Raw genomic sequence first — 9,005 nt, forward strand, 5'->3', positions numbered from 1 at the left:
TTTTAGAATATTAATGAGTAATTATTTTTTTTTTCAATTTTATCCTTATTTATATTAAATTTAATAATTATTTTTATAATTTTCCAAAATCATATAACGTCTCCTCTCTTACTTAAGGTTACGAAATAAAATTAATTAATATTTTGTTATAATTTATAAGAATAAATTTACTTACTTAATTACCATAAAAACATTAAAAGTATTTATGAATAGATGGAATACTTTGTTTTTTTTTTTTAGATTTTATCAATGATAATAGTAATGTTTCTTGATAAAATTTGCATATTAAATATGAATAAAATAGAAAATTATGTTTATTATTTTTTTTCTAAAAAAGAAACTATGATGATAATTTGGGGTAAAAAGAAAAATGAGGTATTTACTTTTTTGAAGAGGTATTTACTTTCATGATTCACTTAAATTTAATAATATTTAATTATAACATCAAATTAATTTTTTTATCCTTTTTTTAATACTGTCTTTGTTTCATAATACTTGTCAGATTTGAGAAAATAGTTTGTTCTAAAATATTTGTCTAATTTAGTCTAAAATACTTGTTATATTTGCGGTTTTAAGGAGTAATAAATATTTTTTTCATATTTACCCTTTGTGTATGATTAATAATTATTACTTCAATTTAATGATTTTTTTAGAGATTAATATTAAATTAAGAGTAATATTGTCAAAATTTATTCAATAATTTATTATAATTTATACAAATTTAATAATTTTTTTAAAAGACATGAAATTCTAAATGTGACGAATATTATAGAATGAAGATAGTAATATTTTAGAGACATAATTATATTTAATGGTTTTCGATTTGCAAATATTCATAATCTAAAACTAAACCGTACATTTAAGAGAGAAAAATGATTATGTCTCCATCGACTTTATAGGGAAAATTATTATTTAGTCTTTTAGTTTATACAATTCCCTCCCTTATCGCTTCATACTGGTCCACGTCAGCTAGGGAGAGGTGTTTTAGTCTTTTAGTCTTCAATTAACGGAAAAAAACTAACTTTTCGGACGGAAGGACCTTTCAATTAGACGGAGTTAAACCTGAGGGACTAGTTAGATATTTGCGCAAAACTTGGGATTAGTTAGATAATTATGTAAAACCTGAGGGACTAGATAATAATTTTCCCTTATGGTCCACGTCAACTAGGGAGGGGTGTTTTAGTCTTTTAGTCTATAATTAATGGAAAAAAATCAACTTTTCGGACGGAAGGACCTTTTAATTAGACGGAGTTAAACCTGAGGGACTAGCTAGATATTTTGGCAAAATCTTGGATTAGTTGGTTAATTTTGTAAAACCTGAAGGACTAAATAATAAATTTCCCTTTATTTTATGGAAGGACTTTGCTTAAACCATCTCTTTTTCCCAAGTCCATCAAGCTAAGGACACAATCTTTATTGGAAAGAATGCATTGGTTGATCAGGCCACTGCACTTTCTTGTAATTTCTCTTATGTTTCCGAAGCTTTATAAGGAAATCTTAAAATATTATTTATTTACAAATACATTTAATTTCCACCACTGAATTTTCCTTGTTTCTATCTGCACCAAAAAAAAAGAATTCAATCCAAGGTACCTCTCCTTTATTGGGCAATCCCAACATTAGGAAGGGGTTAGACAACTATAGAATCTTAATTCCTTTAAACTTTGAATTTCTATTCCTTAATGCTAACTTAGAAGCAGAAGAAAAACTATGTTAGACAAGATGGAAGCCCTAGCATTCTGCAATTACTTACTAAGGCCCTAACTTTTGTTTTGATACCATCTTTGTCATGACCCATTACCTTGGGTCGAACCGGCACTAGGACTTGGATAAGCTTAAAGCCACCAAAGCTCGTAATAATTCAAAAATATACCAAATAAACTTCCTGTTCAATAGAAATGGCCTCAAACCCAATATCATCACATTCAAATATCATAAATCTTAGGCTCGCTTGGCACATATTATCATATTCAATCATAAATTAATTTTCAAAGTTCTCTAGGCGCATATAATATATTACCTGATAGAAACTTTAGTAAGTAATACATCAATAATCTCTAAGTTTATTATACATGACTAACGTAATTACAAAACAATCTAAGAACTTAAATTTTCAAAATATTTATTGAGGTATCTTCTAGGCGTTTGGTGACAAAGGATAATGACTTATTGGAAGACCTGTAACCTGAAAAAATATTAAGGCAACAGTGAGCGCTAACTTAATGAATAGGATTAGATAACATTCTCACTTCCACACACAACTGCGTATTTAATTTAATCTAGTCATCTGACTAGTTATATAACCATACAGTCAATCATACAAATGACATAGCATCAGCAATCACAAATACTAACACCTTCACATAATCACATCAAGTGGAGATTGGTCAGTGGCGTCACCAAAACCCCCAATGAGCCGTCCTCACACATGGCCTACCCTCTCATCACTCTAGGGAGCTGATCCCCTTACATGGCCGACCGGTCTCAACCTCACTTGACCATCCCTCTCAATTTTTTTTATTCTCTCTTTTCTTTTCCATCTAATAGGAGGCCACCTTATGGTTTTCCATATCATCCATGTCATATTTCATCATATGCACACGGGGTGCCGATCTCCCCATACATGGCCAACGGTATCGAAGACTGCTCTCACAATCCCAATGATAACCCACTTCATTCTAATTCTACACAAACAAAGCATACATGTAGCACTCCACAACTAATCAAACGATGTTCATTAGCAACAAATAGTGCAGCACAAATAACAATTCCTTAAAAAATGCATCTATACCTAGATGGCATTTATCTATCATGCATTAATGCATAACATTTATCCGTGTATATATGCATGCATATGTAATGGGCAAAATAAGTTATCCAACAATACTCACAGTTCCAAATTGTCCTTAATAGGACTATTTCATTAGTATTCTAAGCAAGAATACTAATTCTAAAATTTTGTTCTCATTCATTTGCTAATTACGATGGCCAAAGCCAATTTTCTTAACTTATCAAACTATATAGTTACTGTACTCTTATTTATCTATTTGTCCTAGTTTATAACTTTATTTTAAAGTGTTCTCCGGTAAATTTAATGTATTATAATAATATCAAATAATAATAATAATATAACAATAGTAATAACGATAATAATAGTAGTGGAATACTAATAATTTGAGTAGTTGTTTTCCACTAGTGTTATAATTAAGCTAGTTCTTTAGTAATCATTTTATTGAAAATTCAGCAACAATCCCTTCTAAATTGGACTATCCATGTTTTGTACATCACAAATATCAACCCAGTACGCACAGCCCATCCATCGGGAAAAACAATTCAATCTAAACCCTTCCGCCTTTAGTTTAGTCTTTACTTCTAATGTAATTTAATTCATAACTAATTAACCAATATCGCCTACGCAACGCATTCAAACTCAGCATTTATATATCATTCCTATTTTAACTAGTTAATAACTTTAAATTCTAAGAATTCTATTTTCTACTTAACAAACTTGTAAACCATATTTTCAATAAAATTCTCTATTATTCATTAGGCACTTTCAATCCAGATTTCTTAAACATGCCTTATACTACTCTAATTTAACTTACTAAGTTCTAATTCTTGACTAACTTGGATTAATCAACTCTAATTGAATTTTTACAAGAAAACAGTGTGGCTTACCGATTAAAAATCGGATTGCAGATTCGTGATTACCACGAAAGGGGGAAAATTCTATCCCTAGGAAGCCTCGTCAGGGTGTCACCGGCTGGTCAGCAGACTGCCGGCTACTGTGCATGGTGGAAAAAAACTCAATTTCGACAGAAAAGAACACCAGATTGCTCGAATTTTCTCTTGGAGTCCATATCTGGCGTGAATTTGCAAAGAAGAGAAGCCCTTTAGCCGAAAATCACCTCGATAGTCTCTTTTGCCGGTTCATGGCGGATTCAGGAGATAGAGTTAGATGCCAAAAATTATGAAGAGAAAATGATCGTAAGGTGATGGAGAGTTGATCGAAAGCCTCCTTAAAGGTTGTCTTCGCCAATAACGGTGGGAATCGTCGAAAAATGCGTCGCTACGATATCAAAACTCTTGCTCACAGTTTCTCTCGATCGAGGCCTTTATTGCATGAACAATGGCCACAGGCGTGTTCATCTCGTTGGGCTCTAGAGTTTAGAGCCCTCACTCACCGGAAACAATGGCCATTTGGTCGAAAAACGGGAAGAAGAGAGGGAGGGGACTGTCACCGATAGGTAGAGGAGTAGGAAGCTTCTTTTTTTTTTTTTTTTTTTTGCTTTCTCTCTCCTCATTTGATTGGTATAAACATTTGATTTGGTCCAAATCATATGGGTTCAGTTTGAATCTGCTTTTAGAGGATTCTCCTATGTTTTAAATCATTTTATACTCAGTTTTCTTATGGTTTTGAGAGGTTCAAGTCTGGTTGATTTGATTTTTGAGTTGTTTAGTTAGTTCTAGAATCTCCACTTAGTACAACAAAGCTTCTTTAATAAATTTTGATGGTTGAATATTAATAATTGTAATATTTTTGGTTTGTGGATAATTAAATTAATTTGTGGTAATATTTTATATTTAAATAAATAATTTAGAGGGTTCTTGATTCGAGAATTCTGATAACATATTGGTTTAAGTCTGATTTTACGAATTCGGGCTCGGAATGAAATTATTTGTAGCCCATGTGGTCAAAAATTTAGATTTTTTATTTAACTAATATTTAAAAAATTTTTAAAATAAAATTACAGGATGTTTCATATAATAGCATATGCAAGCTAATAGTTGGAAATTTTTTTAAAAAAGGAATTGCTTTGTTGCCGTTTTGGGATGGATTTTTTTTTTTTTTTAGGAGAAAGATTATTGTGGTTGAATGGTGCCTTTAGTTGACATGATGTGCTATTTTGTGCTTAGAGTTCTCAATCTCAAGTCAAAAATTTAACTTGAAAATAAATATTATCAAGTGGGTTCCATATTAAAGTAATAATTTCATTTTACATTTGAAAAGATAAAAGTGAGTGCAGGAGAGAGAAGAAAGGAGGGAGACAGAAAACAAAAGCTGATGTGCGGAAAGATAAAAAAGTTGATCGTGTACTACGTTAGCCAATCAGCTGGTTAGAAAGTAATTTTTATTTTTTTATCTAAACTAAAATTGATATATATTTATGTGACAAATTAAATTTTAGATAAGACAAAGCGATTACTCTTATAATTTAAGTATAACGGTAAAATTAACCCAATTTTTCATTCTGTAATTACTCACTTTACTACTAACTATCTATATACCATGCTATGTATGGATTCCATATTTTTTTTTTAATTTTAAACTTTTTTCTTTTAAATTAAAATATGTAAAATTATTTATTGAAAATTACACTTGTTACTTACTTTTTTTTTTTTTACTTAACTTATTTACACTCTATAGACATAGAGAAAAGTAAAAAATAATTATAGCTTTTCTACAATTATTAATTTCTAAAATTGGATGATTGTCCTTTTCTATATTATCTAGAAGTTTGATTTACCAATAATTAAATTATTTTTAGCTAATTATCTACTTTTGATAAAACAAAGTTGGCTTCATAAAAAAAAAAAAAAAAAGATTTAGGTCTTATAGTTATTACAATGTTTTTAAATTGAAATTTATGAGTTTACAAATAAATTATATAAACTTTAACTAAATAAATGTATAATTCATTTTTATAATTTGAAAATATATATAGTTGATTTTTGTTATGGAAAAGCTAAAGTTATTAAAGTTATTTTTTTGGACCTACACTCTCTGAATGCAGTTTTAAAGTATGTTTCATTTCAATTTGCAAAATAATAAATAAAGTTCTCTCTCTCAATTTATTTATGATTTGGATTTTCTTATGTTTATTTTGTAAATATTGTAAATATTGCAAAATCACAATATTTACTAAAATATTGTAAATATCTATCTAATATTGATTTGGAATTTAAAATCACAAAAAGCCAAGTAAAATAATAAATTTAAGTTAGTTATAAGCATAGAATATTAGTCTAGGTTTTTATTTTGCCATTTTTTAAGTATGAAATTTTACTTAGGGTGTATTGAAATTATATTTAAATTAGATTTCTTATAAAAATAGGTTTTATTCTTTATGATGTGTTTTCGTCGAAAATCCCCCCCGAAGGACCCGAAAACATCCTTTTTGTGGTTTTTGGATAAAATATTTTTTATTTGGATATGGTGCCGATAAATCGGTCTTATAAACAATTTTGAGTCGCCACCCATTGTTTAGGCAATGGGACCGTTTTTATAAAAATGACTTCATTTTAAACCCAATTTTGTTTTAAGGCCAAATTATTTTAAAATACTGGTCAGGCACACCAATGTGATTCTGGGTAAGGGAATTGGGTACGCCGGCCCGTTGGAAGCCGACGCCCGGAAAACCGGCCTCTATTATTAACCTATGATTTCTAATTTATTTTAGTTAGAAAAGCCAAATTATTTATTTATTTAAACCCAACCCAAATAAATCGAACCGAGTTCCTATTTGGAAAATTATTTAATCGTCCCAAACAAATCTAATTATCACATAACAATTATTCAATTTAAACCAATTAAATCAAAGCAATTCAACCAAATAAATAAAAGACCCGCTCTTGCCTTATGGTTCAAGGCGGGCGACAAACCAAATCAAAAATATTAAATGGAATAAATAAATAACCCGCTCTTGCCTTATGGTTCAAGGCGGGCGACAAACCAAATCCAAAAATTATATAAACCGATTCAAAATTAAATACAAAAATTACAAAAATAAAATCACACATAATTATTATTTAACACTAAATATACAAATTATTATTAATAAACATGTAAATTAATTTTAAACATAAATAAATTTACAAACTTAATTCTAAGCATTATAATTATTTTTATTTTCTGAATATGCAAATTATTAATAAATCTACAAATTTAATTTAATTTTTTTTATTTTAAACATAAATTGTAAAGTCCAAATAAATAAACACATAATTAAACCGGATCTAAAAATATATAAATCGAATGAAAAATTAAGTCCATAAACTAATAAAAATAAAACCATTCATAATTATTACTCAATATTTAACTCATATTTTAATTTTTTAATTTTAATTTTAATTTCATTTTTGCATTCAACCAAAAAAAATAATAAAATTCATACAGATAAATATATAATCAGTATGATGAATAGTAATAAACAGTGCGTAAAAAGAATACAACTTAAATATAACTTAGGAAAATATAAAATGACCAAATATAAATAGACTATAATTTAAAGAAATATAAATTACTAAAAGCATAAAAATAATAAAAATACAAGAATATGTAAAAAAAATATTAAGAAAATTACCTGATACTTAGATTGAGGATTATGAATGGATCAAAAGTCTTTTTAATCTCCTAGAAGCTTTAAATCCAAGGATTTAAGTGAGTTTTCTTTATATTTATTTTTGCTATTTTCTCTTTTTTAAATTTTTAATTCACCTAAAATTAATATCTAATAGCAATCTCTTTTCAAAATTAATTCATAAGAATTTTTGAAAAGAAATTTAAATATTATGAAGTGTAATAGAAATTATAGATTGTAGATTGTGTAGTGTAGAAGTGTGGTGTAGATTGTAGTGTGTGAAAATTGTGAGAGAGGGTTATTTATAGAGGTTGGGACACTGTAGCAGTGTAGTACAAAGCACTGTAGCAGTGTAGTACAAAAGCACTGTAGCAGTGCTGTAGCATTGCACTGTAGCAGTGTAGTACAAAACACTGTAGCATTGCACTGTAGCAGATTTTTTTATTTTTATTTTTATTTTTATTTATTTTTTTTAGGGGAACGCGTGCTACAGTAGCACAGCTACTGTAGCTACGCGTTTTTCCTCTTTTATTTTATTTTATTTTATTTTATTTTTTAAGTTAGGGGAACGCGTGCTACAGTAGCACAGCTACTGTAGCTACGCGTTTTTCCCCTTTCTTTTTTTTTTTTTTAATTATATATTTTTATGCTGCACAGCTGCATCACACAGCTGCTGTGATGCAGCTGTGATGCAATTTTATTTTTATTTTTATTTTTTACTTTTATTTATTTATTTGTTTATTATTATTATTTTTGTTTAAATCTTTGGATTAAAAGACTTCTAGATGGTATTGACCCATTCATCCTCGTATCATCATTGGATCAGGCGGGGCATAAAAAACACGCGTCAACAGTTTACCCCCACACTTTATCATTAATTGTATAAACAATTAATCTAAAGTGGTCCACTGACGCGCCTTCAATCTGGTAATCATCTTCAAAACTCGGTTTGATTGGCTTTGAAGACACCTCCGAAGCTCGGTCGGATTGGCTTGAAGGATTTTGGTTGGACTTGATCATCTGGTCACCTCCTTAGCTCAGTTTGATCGGCTTTGTCGGCTCCCGTTGAATCTGTGATCATCTCCAAAGTTCGGTTTGATTGGCTTTAGAGGATTTTGTCGAATTTGTGATCTCTCCAAAGCTCGGTTTGATTGGCTTTGAAGATACCTCCGAGGCTCGGTTTGATCGGCCTGAAGGCTCCAGTTTCAAGGTTTTGTTGAATTGACTTGAAAACATTTTCAAAAGAAAGAGCAATTTCTCTTCAGCTCGGCATAGTCGGCTTCTGAGAATGTTTGAAAAGAGACCAAAGCACGGCGTAGTCGGCTTGGTTGTTTACTTCCTCAGCTCGGCATAGTCGGCTTCAGAGAATGTTTGAAAAGAGACCAAAGCACGGCGTAGTCGGCTTGGTTGTTTACTTCCTCAGCTCGGCGTAGTCGGCTTCAAAGAGTTTGAAAAGAGACCAAAGCACGGTGTAGTCGGCTTGGTTGTTCACTTCCTCCGCTCGGCGTAGTCGGCTTCAGAGAGTTTGAAAAGAGACCAAAGCACAGCATAGTCGGCTTGGTTGTTTACTTCCTCAGCTCGGCGTAGTCGGCTTCAGAGAGTTTGAAAACAGACCAAAGCACGGCATAGTCGGCTTTGTTGTTT

The 9,005-nt window shown here is 30.2% G+C and overlaps 1 long non-coding RNA gene across 1 annotated transcript; it reads right to left on the minus strand.

The window, feature by feature from the left end:
• Positions 1 to 1,981: 1,981 nt before the first annotated feature.
• Positions 1,982 to 4,564, minus strand: LOC110010487 (uncharacterized). Its single transcript, XR_002285484.3, has 2 exons — positions 3,679 to 4,564; positions 1,982 to 2,185 (listed from the first exon to the last, which is right to left on the minus strand). It is a non-coding gene; the product is annotated as an uncharacterized LOC110010487 (long non-coding RNA).
• Positions 4,565 to 9,005: the final 4,441 nt, after the last annotated feature.

The sequence above is a fragment of the Jatropha curcas genome, chromosome 10 (genome assembly GCF_041381405.1).
Source record: "Jatropha curcas cultivar XTBG-Jc1 chromosome 10, XTBG_Jcur_1.0, whole genome shotgun sequence".
In the NCBI taxonomy this organism is placed as follows: domain Eukaryota; kingdom Viridiplantae; phylum Streptophyta; class Magnoliopsida; order Malpighiales; family Euphorbiaceae; genus Jatropha; species Jatropha curcas.